Source organism: Salvelinus namaycush, chromosome 35 (genome assembly GCF_016432855.1).
Source record: "Salvelinus namaycush isolate Seneca chromosome 35, SaNama_1.0, whole genome shotgun sequence".
NCBI classification, from domain to species: Eukaryota; Metazoa; Chordata; class Actinopteri; order Salmoniformes; family Salmonidae; genus Salvelinus; species Salvelinus namaycush.
In genome coordinates this window covers 29,009,734-29,024,482 of record NC_052341.1, presented here as the reverse complement: position 1 = coordinate 29,024,482, position 14,749 = coordinate 29,009,734, and the positions used below count along the sequence as shown (strand labels likewise).

Below are 14,749 nucleotides of genomic sequence, written 5' to 3'. Positions count from 1 at the left end.
GAAATGCTTGTGAATATTTGAATTAGCTGTACTGCTCTGTAAACCAGACACGCTGTTTCATACTGTAAAATAACACTGCCTGTCTGTCTGGATGGAGTCTGGTGTTCTTACATCTATTCTGTCCAGCCTCCAGAAAGACAGACGGACAGACAAACAGACAGACTGTCTGTCTTTTGGTTGGAGGGGAGATGTGGACTTGTTTATTAGTGACGAGTGTTGAGTGCTGCACCACTGGCATTGCCCTGGATCGACAAGTGATTTTGACTTCAACTTTCCACATGAAAAAATGCTACGGATTACTATAGAATACTACAGTACTTACTGTAGTATATTGTAGAATATTACACTACAGTATTATAGTATTATTCACACAAAAAAAACTCTCGTAAATATAGCAATATTGTCTGCAATAACAATACACTTTTTTAACCATAGTAAAAATGAAAGTAAAGTACCTGTCCATTCCCCTTCCACCATATCGCAATTTGTGCCACCCATACTGTACATGACAAACTTCCATGCCAAGTATATACCATATTGTGTTCCTACATGTAATAGAAAAAACAGAAGTGCTGAACTATCCATTTCAGACCCCAGTCCTCATTACCTACAGGTTATGGAAAATGTGCTCTTTTAGAATTTCTCCAGTAGGTTTCATGAAGGAGAAAGCCTCCACTTCTACAGTATGTCAAAGATAATAAAATAGAAACACTATACTGTAGTAAATACTACAGTAATGTCCATACAAACACTACAGTAAATACGACAACATATTACAGTCTGCAAAAACACTACAGGAAATATGTCTGTGTACTACAATCCACAAAAACACTAAATTAATTACCATGCTATGTACTACAGCTTTATTTTAGTACAGTAGTTCTACTATAGTTAAATCTAAATACTACAGTTTTCAGTGTCATTTCTTTTTCTGACTTTAGTCAGTGAACAGTACAGTAAAGTCTGAAAAAACACTACAGTGAATACTACAGTATTTATACCATAGTATACAATAGTATTATTTCATGTAGGTTGCTTAGAGTGTTAAGGCCTCTTGCTCCTCTCCGATCCCTAAGGTGTGTAGGTCATGATGTAGTTACTCAGACAGCTCTGTTGGCCAAGTGTGTTATTGAGAGTTATTTCCTTTTCCTTCTCCTGTGGCCTTTTGGTGAAGTATAGCCAGGGTGCTGGTGGGCGAGATGCAGTCGGTTGGCCGTCTGAGGAATAAAATGACGCGGCAGCCTGTCTTGTTGTAGCTGTCAGAGATGACAGGTGAGCACTCTCACTTGATTAGACATGAGACAAAAAATTCAAGGTACTTTTCAAAGAGATATTCTGGCAGTTTCTTTCTGCAATCCCACACTGCCGCCGCCTAACTTCAAGTGGCTGTTGGGCAGTTGGACGTTTAGTATAAGGAGAAGTAACACCCTGAAGGTCTGATCCTGCAGTAGCTCTGTCGGAGAATGTGTGGTCAGGGATGGAAAGAGAGTATAAACGCACAACCACACCACAGGAGCACACACACACACACACACACACACACACACACACACACACACACACACACACACACACACACACACACACACACACACACACACACACACACACACACACACACACACACACACACACACACACACTACGATGACACCACAGCTTGTCTCTATCTCAGTCTCAGTCTCTGCCTCGGTCTCTTCACGAGTCCCTGGTTCGGTGTGGCGTGGATGTCTCCAGATAATGGATGCCTTTATGTAATTTATATGACACGTCGTGACACGCTTGTTCAAGGGAAATCGTTGGCTTTTTATTTCATTTTGATTGAGGACGGCACACGGAACGGTTTGTTTGATTTACAGGTTGTATCGCACAAATAATAATAGAACTGATAAAGGGTTTTGTCAGCAAGCACTAAAAAATTGCCTCGGTGTTCAGCACTACTGAGTGGAAATCTATGTGTACACGTGACGGGGTGGTGAGCCACTGTGTACAGGAATAGCCAGGTGTCTGCTTTGATGATGGATTCTGTTTTCCATGTCTGGGCTGTTTTGTTCCCTCGTGTGACTACGGCAAATGAGCACTAACCGACAGGCTAGGGTAAGAAGACATGGCTCACCCACCATGCTTGTGGTCCTGTATGGCTCAGTTGGTAGAACATGGTGCTTGAGACACCAGGATTGTGGGTTTGATTCCTGGGGCCACCTATACATACAATTATTTGGCATAGTAAAAGCACAGGGTGAATTACCTATTTAAGAACATTAATGTGGTAAGAGTCCTTTTGAGGTGTGACAAGGAAATGTTTTTTTAGCTTTCAAGCGTAAATGCGCCATTCACGTCCACTTGTGATTCAATAAACTATGATTCCAGACTCCACGCTCATGCTTAGTAGCCATTTTTGTAAGCTGTCCATAGCCTAGGTTCCAGGACACAGGGAATGCACTTATGAGAGCAGTGTCTCACACAGACTACCTTGCTGAGTCTCTGATTCAAGCTAGAGTGGCTGAGAGGAGGTATGTGTGATCTTTCTTCCCTTTTCCAAACAATACAGCTGAGAGAGAGAGAGAGAGAGAGAGAGAGAGAGAGAGAGAGAGAGAGAGAGAGAGAGAGAGAGAGAGAGAGAGAGAGAGAGAGAGAGAGAGAGAGAGAGAGAGAGAGAGAGAGAGAGAGAGAGAGAGAGAGGGGGGAGGCTGGTGCAGAGGTAATCCACACGGTGCTGTGAAATTTGTGGCACTCTTTTATCTCCTGTGCCTTTGCTATCTCTTTTTGTGAGTGGTAAATGCTGTGACTAAATGCAGACAGCGTCTGTTAAAGGCACAGCAAGAACCATGGCACTGCCCCCACCCCCCCTCTTAGGTACCCAGGACCCCCACTGTGTCTCCCTTCAGTCAAGATTCAGGCTGCTCCCACGCCCACGCACACACACCAAAGCCACACACTCAGGCTTTCAGTTCTAACACTCGGTGAACAGTCTTCAGCAACTGTGCTGTACATGAGAGGAGAGGGAGCCCTGCTGCTCCTAGAAGAGATACCAGAGTATACCTTTGTCAGGAAGAACGAGTGATGTCCACAGAAGAGAAGGATTGATGCAGTGATTAACCAAATGCCTGCAATTGTCTCCTTTCAGTCAGCGGCTTCTCCTCAGTTGTTAGCATTCACACCCAGTTTCCGTTTTGCCTCGTTCTGTTGTTTTACTTTCCTTCCCACTCCAGGGTTAGAGGAGGTCAACATTGAACGTGTTCACTTACTTTAAACAATGATGAAAAGGACTAGGTGACTTGAATCATTTGGCGCTGAAATATTCACGTTTCCTCTCTGCTAGCTGCTGGATGTGGTAGCCAGTGGATGCTGTTTTGGCATCTCTGATGCGGGAGTGTGCTCTCTTTTCAGACACACTGAAATCCCAAGTAGAACTACAGCCGTATGTCATCAGTAAGAGATGGCGGTCTACTAATGCGCTCGGGTGTTAAGAGCTCGGTGTGGTGTCCAGAGCTATACAGAACTTGTAATCTTGTCTTTTTCTCGGGTCAAGGCCTATGGTACATGACAATCCGTGTCTGTGCGTAGATCTTCAATAGAGACGTCCGAGGTTGTTTGAGAGACGTTCTATCGGTAGAACTGGCAAGGATATGGGTTTACACAATTTACTGGCTGCGGGGGGAAAAATACTCATGCACCAGGACCTATCTCACCTTCAGAGCTGTTACACAGCTGTTGTTTTAGGGCCCAAGTTGAGGATGGAGGGATAGGTGGGTGGATGGAAAGTTAATAGAAGGATGGAAGCCACAATAAGGATGGATAAACCCCTTGCTAAACACACATTCTAATGCAGTTCCACCAGTACAACACTGTGTTTTCGCTCCTCTCTCTCTTCTCGGTCCCCTCTCTCTCCTGCGGAGTCTGTGAATTTTACCTAACATTCACACTGTGCAGATGCTCAGCTCATCGCAGTGCTGCCTCCAGACCTACCAAGGCCACAGATTGTGAAGTGACACCGTTTTTCATTTATTCCCAACGCTGTTCCCTGGTAGGGCCCTGCCAGACCCCAGTCACTGAAGGTGTACGTCCCTATTCCCTATATAGTGCACTACTTTGGGCAGAGCCCTATAGGCTCTGGGAAGAGGCTGCCAGTTGGGACACTGTCAGGGTGTTCCATCAATCCTCATTCTGCCAGTCTTCCTCCTCTTTTTCCCCGTGTTTTTTCTGTCCGCTGAGGTGAGAGGGAGGCTGGGCCGGGCTGGGGCTGTCGTGGCTAGGGAAGACAGATTGAATGGCATCGCCCATCAGGCAGCCAGGAGATGACGGATGACACGTGGTGGGCAAGGTTCCACCTCCTGAGGAGGGGGGTGAGGAGCATGTGGAGAGCTGTGTGTGTGGGTGAGGGAGGGGAGGTTCTGTGTGTGTGGGTGGAGGTACAGTGCGTGCGTGTGTGTGTTTGTGTACACGGTAAATGACAGAATGGCAGGTTTCTCATTTGCCAACCCAGCAGCAGGAGGAGAGAGAACAGGGGTTGGGGTGAGAGAGTTTTTTTTTTAAGCATGGGGAGTGATTAAAGGAAGGTCAGAGAGCTGTGGCACACGCACGGACACTCATACACGCAGTCGGGCTCAAACATGTGCAAGCACACACGCTCGCAAACACACAATCAAACAACACACAAGGATTTGCATTTTTTGAAATATTTTTTTTGTACACTACACGTTTTTGTCAAGGGAGGTCATTCATTCTGGCTCGACTTTGGGTAGAGAGGCTGAAATTTGGTGATTAAAGTCCATTTCAGGCCAGTTGCATCACAAATTCTTCTTATACAAATGTGTATTTCTTGGTCAAGACACCTTCGGCCTGTGTGCAATTCGCCAAAAGTTCCCAATGGGATTCAATCATTTAAGTTCGATTTCCAAAATATTGACAGAACTCTATGATTGCCATTAATTTTTGGTTTGTCAAAAGTGTGAGTCATTTGCCAATCTTGAACAACACAGTGACTACAGCAGCCCTGTATCCCAGCAACCCTGAATATCTATCAAGACAGGCTTCTCTGCACTTAGCCTCTTTAAGTAAGGGGTAATGTTCTGCAATCAGAAAATAGGCTATCAGGGGGCTACATTTGGATAAGAGATCAAATTATTGCATTTCAAGGACCATAAACATCTATCACCGACATGAAATGATGCTCTCTCTGTAATAAATGATTTCTAGTTGTGCCCAACTGAATGTAGTGTATATTGACTTCAGGCTTGCACCATCCTTCCAAGAAGTTGTGATGGTAATGGGAGATACTTGCCTCATTGCTGTTGTATGTAAATTAAGAAGCATTTTGTATGGAACACAAGTACACAATTATGTACAGGACATACAGTCCATATGTTAATTGTATTTATATAACGGGTGGGTCTAATCCTGAATGCTGATTGGTTAAAACTGCATTCCAGCCGGTGTCTATTCCACAAGTTATCACTGGTTAACTCTATGACATTACTCTGTTCCATCTGACTGCGCAATCCACTGTCTCATCAGCCCAGCCAGGCACTTCATAAACTTGATCTCCACTATAAAAAGCATCTAGACATTATCTCATATTTCTTTTAGACTAACATTTAGTTTTCAACAGCGGAGATTTGTATAAACCTTGGTGTCTGTCTCGCCGAAATTTGCAACATTCGTTTCAATATTCAAATTCGATCTCCTGCTGTCCCATAGTAATGAACGTGTCGGTTGTCGGGACGAGACAGACAGGCAGGCAGTGTTTCTCAACAAGTCGAAATCATGAATCAGCTGCCATCATTTTTATGGATATATACAAATCAATCAATCAAGTTTATTTTATATAGCCCTTCGTACATCAGCTAATATCTCGAAGTGCTGTACAGAAACCCAGCCTAAAACCCCAAACAGCAAGCAATGCAGGTGTAGAAGCACGGTGGCTAGGAAAAACTCCCTAGAAAGGCCAAAGAAATGTCAATTGAAAAAAGGTCAAACAAAACAAAGTGCAGCTAGTTTGCAGTCTTTCCAGATTCAGTTTGAAGTGATTGTTAGCTGTGTTGTTGGCTAGCTCCTCTGAACAACAGTGTCCTGACGAGTGAGCTCATTTTCTATGCCAAGTGAAATCGCTCCCCATTAGCTCATTGTTATGGATGTATCCATATGTCTCTAGAAAACAGCTTAAACAAATGCAAATGCAGCTACTTTGTTGTTTTTCTGGCTGCACATTTTGACGTGACATTAAGTTAGCCGTAGTTGGCTAGCTAGCACCCGAACCGATAGAACGAACGACCAGCTGGCTTGGGTAGCAACCGTAGATTTGTGTCGGGACTATATCTTGTGGAAGGATGAAAGAGTATAAATAAATGAATCAACATTTTTTTGTTGATGAACAAGTCATTATTTGAATATGTTAGTAACCCCTTTTATAAAAGTGATAGTGTATTGGCACCGTTTGCAGTCCCTTGACCTTGTCTCGGGCCTAACAACACCCGTGCCAATATATCCTCCAAACACCAGCTTCTCTGCATTATCAGTTAAATAAATCACACTTCAGATCTACATAGAAGTATCACAGATGACTTGCTCTTTTTAAGCATGAATCCCAGCCAAGCCAACTACCATCGTCTCAGCTCTCTCTCCCTCTCTCTCTCCCTCTCTCTCCCTCTCCTCATCCTCTCTCTTCCTCTCTCCTCTCCTTTCCCTCACACATGTCCTGCCTCATTACTTATGCTGTCCTACTGTGCCAGCAAGGACTTATTTGATGGGAGACAAATCCCGTGATTAACAATGATTAAGAGCATCGTGCAGGGGGGATGAAACTTCGAGAAACACCCTGTCTTCAAGAATCCTCTAATCCCGCTCTGTTTACAAGGTGTCATGTGTTGTCATTTACACAGGAGCCGTGTCCAAGCCCGGTCCTTATACCGGCTTCTAATGAGTCCTGCTCAAATGTGATTTACTTTATGGCTCGTACACTGCAGGATAGTGCTGTGATGGTTTACTGAGCTGAATGGTGATTGTAAGGGGATTTGTATGCCATTTACCTTGGCACAGATATCAAATGGATGTGCTGTTTGAGACTGTATCATTCGTCACATGCGGAGATACGTGATTTGTTGTGCTGCCACTGATAAAACACATTGTTGTTCTATCACTCACAGGCCTGACAAGTCTAATCTTAAACCCTAACAGTTGTCCGCATAGCGAGAACGCGTTTCCACTGCTCCGGAGTCCAATGGCGGCGAGCTTTACACCGATCCAGCCGACGCTTGACATTGCGCACGGTGATGGAAACCCATTTCATGAAGCTCTATGCGCTTCAGCACTCGGCGGTCCCATTCTGTGAGCTTGTGTGGCCTACCACTTCGCGGCTGAGCCGTTGTTGCTCCCAGATGTTTCCACTTCACAATAACAGCACTTACAACTGACCGGGGAAGCTCTAGCAGGGCAGAAATTTGACGAACTGACTTGTTGGAAAGTTGGCTTCCTATGACGGTGCCATGTTGAAAGTCACTGAGCTCTTCCGTAATGCCATTCTACTGCCAATGTTTGTCTATGGAGATTGCATGGCGGTGCGCTTCAGTTTATACACCTGTCAGCAACGGGTGGGGCTGAAATAGCCAAATCCACAAATTTGAATGGGTGTCCACATACTTTTGTATATGTATGATTTATATGACAATAAAACATTTACAATTTTGAGGATAACACAAAAAACTATAGAAACGTATTTCCATTGTGTTCCTCTTGTTAACCATGTACATCATTCATCCATGAACATCAAATTAAAGATTCAAAACGATTGGAGTCGAGGCAGTTTGAAAAGTCAGTATGGCTTGAGCAGAGGGCTCACCGATGGTAGAGCAGGGAGAACGTCAGTCTGTCAGACAAGCCGGGAGTTCTTCATCAGGACCCATCGCTATATCCGATGTTCCCATCATCACAGACGCCATGCAAACATCACAAACACCATGCAAGGGCATGCAAAGGCATACACGCAGGTATACACACACACACATACACATATAGAAACACACACTTGTATACACACACACACACACACACACACACACACACACACACACACACACACACACACACACAGAGGCTTCCGTTTGTTCTAAGGCGTCTGTCTGAATGTTCTATGTTCCTTGCTGGGTGCCTATCCCTACTTCTCCACGAGTGCTTGTCAACTGACTTAACTCTAATAAAAAGCAATGTGGCAGCGTACATGATAACAGCTGCAGCTGGCTTGAGCAGAAGAGGGTGTCATCAGGCTTAAAGCTCAAATCCTTGAGTGCTGACAAAGTGAAATGCCGAGCTAGCTACAGTGAAAGTGCTGAGTCTAACGATGTAGCTGACACCAGGGAATAGTGTAACAGCAAAAAGCTTCACTCTTGTCGGTTTAGTAAGAACATGCATTTGAAATGAGGAACATGTCAACATGTTGAGAGCACAAACTAGAAAGAAATGTGTCACTATTAACTCTTGAATTATTGATGCAATACCCTAGATCCCCATTGTGTACAGTACACAGTACACAGTACACCTCCCGGGTGGCGCAGTGGTCTAGGGCACTGCATCGCAGTGCTAGCTGCGCCACCAGAGTCTTTGGGTTCGCGCCCAGGCTGGGCTGGGTTCGCGCCCAGGCTCTGTCGCAGCCGGCCGCAACCGGGAGGTCCGTGGGGTGACGCACAATTGCATTGGGTTGTCCGGGTTAGGGAGGGTTTGGCCGGTAGGGATATCCTTGTCTCAGTATATAAAATGTATGCACTCTACTGTAAGTCGCTCTGGATAAGAGCGTCTGCTAAATGACTAAAAATGTAAATACACTGTTCTTTAAAACCCTCTAGAGTCTAAGCAGGGGGGATTTGGGGGGGGGGGGGGGTTGTTTTAAGATGGTCATAGCAAGGATCATTTAGATATTTGATTTGTAAATTTAGACCCCTTTAGGTATCCGCCCAAAAAAGTTGAATATTTAATTTGGCCTTACTGCTATTAGCCCATAGAATCACATTGAATAACATATTCATAAATGGAAAAACAGATAGTAAAAAATAAATCTAAAGGAAGTTTGTTTTTAAATGCTGTCCTATATCTGAGAGATATAAAAATATCAGGAAACTATAAAAAATGTGTTTTACACATATTTAAGCCCTTTATTTAGGTACTAAACTACTTCCATGTACAGTACTTCCATTCATTTGTTTAACTGGTAACTGGGCAGCCTTCATGCGTAGTTTGTGAATCTTGTGAGCATTCTAGCCAAACAACCAACATGTACGTGTTCGTGAGAGCTTCATCTTTCTCTAGCCATAGTAGTATGTGGGCCAAACCGTTTTGGACGCTACAGGCGTTTCGATTTTCAGGATGTCTCATGGTCTGACAAACACTGCTGTAGCTTGGCCACCTTCCTCCGCAGATGCGGAAGGCATTAACTTAAATTAACTTAAGAGGGTCAAAGGGGAACTGAATTGCCTGATTTGGCCTTGTTTCTTAGCGTGCTCATTTAGAAATGCTAGCGGCCATGACTGAACCAAATTAGAGTTGTCTTGGGGGTGTGGTTTGATTTGGGTGTGTCTTTGCCATTCAATCACAAGAAACAAGAGCAGTAGTCAGAAGTGACAGTGAGCTAAGCTAAGCTAACTTTGCTATGGAGAGAAGTTTTGAAGTTGAGGACTTTTCCCCTCCTGACTGACTCGCCATCTTGAGATGGTCAGCTAATTCAGTTCTATGTGTAGGCTAAAGCACACTAAAGCTAGTGTAGGCTAGCTTGGGGATAGCTGCAGCTGGCTAGCCTATCTAGCTGATATTTCTCTGTCAAATTACAATTACAAATTACCAGTGTTGCCAATTTCATGACTTTGTTGCTATATTCATTGAGTTTTCAGACCCATTCAGTGACTATTAGTCATAAAGGGGCTAGCGACGAATTCAGCTACATTTCAGGCTGCCTTTGGGGAGTTTTGCCACCAACTTTTATGGTTTTGATAGCATTTAGCAACATTTCCCAGTCAATTCTGCCGCAAAAAGAAGTCACGACAACGGTGCACACAAAGGCAGATAAGCAGAAGGGGAGGGGACGCAGTAAACACTACATTGGGGACCACAGCTGTGCTGCAGCAAGGCAAATTGGTGCTGTGACGTCGTCGCGGCAATAGCAAAAAATTATTTTGAGACTTCTAACGAGAAATCAAGGAGCCAATAGCAATTCTCCCTGAAAAATGGTTTGCAACACTGGCAAGAACCAGTGTCTGGAATGTGTTTTACAACACCTTGCTACGAAAGCAGCTTGCAACTTAGTTTCAACATTTCGTCTTGTCATGAATAAAGACATGTTACCATGGAGACGGTATTAACTGCTTGTTGAATGCCTGGTGTTCAGTCAGCTCCGCTTTCATACGACACAATGTTCTGTAACTGGCTAGTTTTGTCTCGTGTCCTCTTATGTCCGCTGTTACAGATTTCTCGGGGGACAAATCCCAGACCTACTTATATCCCGACAGGTTTAGACTATATGTGGACGTTTCACTAACATCACCCAGCTTTGAGTGTAGATACATTTATCCAAAAAAATCGATTGGTGTGTTTGTGTTACAAAGAAAATGTCAAACAAATTCTGCAATAAATATCACATTGATATGCCTATAAAGACAGTATGTGGAGAGTACAACGTCAGCTGTCTAACCAGAACTAGAATGGCATTCTATTTCCATGGTCATTTTGGCCAAATCTAGCTAAGGATTTGGCTAGCTAACCACACACTGTCATGCACAGCTCTCTGATTGAGGTTTAAGTCTCCTGTGGGTGATGAATAGGGCTGTTGTATTGACAGTATTACTGCCACGCTGGCAGTCATGAGTCATGACCGTGGTAAAATCTCCACGCGACACGCGACGGTAAACTCCTTTTATGCACCCTGGACATGCTTTGGTAGTACCCAACTTGCTATTGACCATGAGGTCCTAATGGCCTGCTACTCAGGGCTCTATTGTCCCTCTAACCACTCTGACATGAATGCAAATAAAATCGAAAATCACATCAAACACTTGTCATCAAAACAGTATCTGTGATGATCAATGTGAAGAAAGAAGAACAGCAGGTTGATTGTAGAACACGGTGTAGAACACGGTCATTGAGTTGAGTGTAGAACACGGTCATTGAGTTGAGTGTAGAACACGGTCATTGAGTTGAGTGTAGAACACGGTCATTGTGTTGAGTGTAGAACACGGTCATTGAGTTGAGTGTAGAACACGGTCATTGAGTTGAGTGTAGAACACGGTCATTGTGTTGAGTGTAGAACACGGTCATTGTGTTGAGTGTAGAACACGGTCATTGAGTTGAGTGTAGAACACGGTCATTGAGTTGAGTGTAGAACACGGTCATTGAGTTGAGTGTAGAACACGGTCATTGAGTTGAGTGTAGAACACGGTCATTGAGTTGAGTGTAGAACACGGTCATTGAGTTGAGTGTAGAACACGGTCATTGAGTTGAGTGTAGAACACGGTCATTGTGGATGTTGTTTCAAAGCCTAACACAACAAAATGGACAGCTCTTTCTAAGGTGATGATTAATTAACCTCATATGCATGTTAGAGCTTATGCATACCCATGGGCTTATGACCCCCCCAAATATTAAAATGTTGATTGTGCTGTTATACAATACGTAGCCAACCACGTATTACACATAGCAGAAAAACATGAAACAAAACTGATTTAAAATGTCTTTGGTACATAATTGGTCTAGTCTATACTCCAAAATTAAACTAATTTGAGTAATCTTCTTTGAGTGTGGACTGTATTATTATGCATACTGGATGGACTGGTTACCTTATGCTACACTCAAAACGTTCTATCCATAAGTCTGGGAGAGAACATATAGCCCTAGGCGATGCTGTTGTTTCATTGATTGTGCAGGGCAGCTTACAGAGTTAGCCTACAATTACAGTGAATTTGTATTTTATTTTGAATAGCCTAGTAATAAGGATGTAACAAAATAAATCTTTGTAAAGTATTGTAGGAATAAAAAAATAATGGTGGCGCTCTAAATATGCGCTAATTCCCATTGGAACGCAACCATGTTAAAAGTGCAGGGCTTGTGCAACGTACCATAACGAAGCTGAAGGCTCTACCTATCTATTGATGTAAATATACCCTCTGTCTGATTCCCAGTTCATCCATTAGATAGCTGTAGGAGGTCACATGACGTCTCTTGGCCACTTGTCTGGTTTGTGTAGTCACAGATTCCAAAACGGCTGAATGGATTTTCAAGCCTGACACCTTAGCAATCAGGGCTTTTAAGTTATGAAATAAGACACAGAAAGGCGACGAAACGTCCAACCTCTTTTCCCAGTCACTTTTCCTATTGTAAACGATGAGCTAGCTAAACTGCTCATGTGGAAGATGCGTACAAGGTAATGTGGATGGAGAAAGAAAGGCATTGCTTTTCAATGACCATCAGGGTGTACCCTTTCCATGGGGGGGGGGGGGGGGGGGGGCGGGAAGGGAAGTGACGGGGAGCTCCCGCTAGCCACTCCCTAAGGACAAGATGGGGTGTGACAGGGCCAGGATTGCTGGTTCACTGCCTACCATGGGAGAGTTTAGGGCTGGGAGTGAGCTGGGATGGGGCTTATTAGCAGCTGTAGAAAGTTGGTCTATATTAATCACACAGGGTCACCCTGGCAGAGAAGCAGGGGTTCTTCCAACCATCACTACAGAACTTCTCCCTCTCCGCTGCTTCTTCCCACTGTGAATCCAGACTGTTACACTTTTACATCATACAGATCCCTCCACTTCTCATCCTTGTGGCCAGTACAGCGAGCTATGCCCAGAGTGTCCTAGGTGAGAAATTGGAACCACCAACATCAACACCACCACCACCCCAACCAGAAGCCCAGCTCAGCACTCCCTCTGCGGGGAGGGAGACACAACATGCTGTGAGTCACTCCTGCCTGTTGCTGCCCCCCCCCCCCCCCCCCCCCACACACACACACACACACACTACCCACCCACCTACTGCCACCAGTATCCATCACTGCCACATTCCCCTGCAGGAGCAAACGAGTGTGGCCAGGAATAATTATGCACGTCCGATAGGTTTTTTTCTGAGTGGAATTTTAAGCATAGAGAAAACTCTCCCCCTACTGTGATTAAAAAGGATAGGAGGTTCCATTAGATCAGGCCAGCTAATGGCCTTCCCTTGGCCTCGGATTACATCAATCTGAATGTCATTATCCAAAGAGGGCTCACTGTGTCCCGCTGGGGGCAATGACATGGGGAAACAGTGAGCACATGTGCACGTGTGTGCGTGGCTAAGCCAATCTATTAAGGACGATATGCAATGTGGCGTCCGCATGAGAGATGGCCTCCATTGCCCGCAATGCCGCGCTTGCAAGCACAGCCGTGAGACAGGTGGTGTCACTCTTCAGAAGCTGGCTTTGTCTGGGAGTCGGCCTGAAATGCTGAGAACGACAAAGCGAGGCTGTGAAAGAGGGAGGTTGAGTTAAGCGAGCCAAATGTCATCACTTCGAAATGGTCAGATCAAGAGATCTGTTTAAGTAATGAATCTGTTTTTTTCCCTTTTCGCTGTGTTGCTGCACGTATTATCTGATGCTGACAACCTGCCTTGCTATAGAGATGATGATGATGATGAGGAGGAGGATTTGATGAGGAAGACGATGATGAATATGAGGATAACGGTGAATATGATGGCGATGATGAGATTGGTGATGATAATAATGATGATAATGATGATGAGGAGGATGACAATGCCAGAGACAATTGATTGGTACTAATGTGGAAGTTTCGGTAAGGCACTGCTATGGTACTTTACAGCGGTTTGCTGAGTAAGCACCATAGACTTCATGGTGGTATGAGTAGTGTCAGCCTGTCAGGTTTGTCGGTAGATGATTTACAATTCTCAGTATCACCTCAGCTTACCTCAGCGTACCCCTGACTGGGCCTCTGGAGCCACTCCAAGACCATGCAGGTGTCTATGATTGCTTGAGAGACCACTTGGACCCCCTCTGTCCCCTCCTCTGTCATCCAGAGTCTGCTAGCTGGGTGTGAAGGTGGCTGTGTGGCCCTTGGACCAGAATATGGGTTTACAGGAGACTTTGAATATGCTGATTCTCATTTAAGCCCAGGAGGCAGCCATTCATCTTGTCATTTACCAGATTTTCAAGTTTAATCATTTCAACGTGCGTTTGGGTACTTACCAAATAATGGAGTTTTTACTGAAAGAATCACAGTATTGTCTTTGACCAAATCCACCTCTTCTGCACCTCCAATAAAATCAATAACTACTGCCACTCACAGGTCAGCTGATCCAGCAGCAGGAAAGGTCATTGATTTTCTCACCTACAACAGTGTATGAACATCATATCAATCTGTGGTTTCACCCGCGCTACACGGAAAGCAATAAGTAGATTAAGTAGACAATATAGGGTACGTTTTTACCGTGATTGTATATTTCCAGATAGGCTTTATTTAGTGTATTTGAATTCCATTACTAATATTACAGGTGGTGCAGAAGAGGTGAATATGGTGCATGCGCACTTGGTCAAAAACAATACTTCGATTCTTTCCAGACAATGCATTTTTTTCTCGGTTGCATGTAACTTTTTATTTGGTCCTTTTTTGGAAGTACATACTGGCCGTAACGGCGATAGTTGCTTTTTTAGGCCAAACCCTAACCCGGACAACGCTGGGCCAATTGTGCGCCACCCTATGCGACTCCCAATCACGGCCGGTTGCGATACAGCCTG

At 44.4% G+C, this 14,749-nt stretch overlaps 1 protein-coding gene and 1 non-coding gene across 2 annotated transcripts in view; both read left to right on the top strand.

The window, feature by feature from the left end:
* The window catches only part of LOC120029776 (glutamate receptor ionotropic, delta-1-like), a 453,526-nt gene that overhangs the window by 301,489 nt on the left and 137,288 nt on the right, over nt 1–14,749 (top strand). The gene's annotated exons all lie outside the window — the stretch shown is intronic.
* On the top strand, nt 622–674 carry LOC120030119. The gene has a single exon (XR_005473628.1). It is a non-coding gene; the product is annotated as a U7 small nuclear RNA (small nuclear RNA).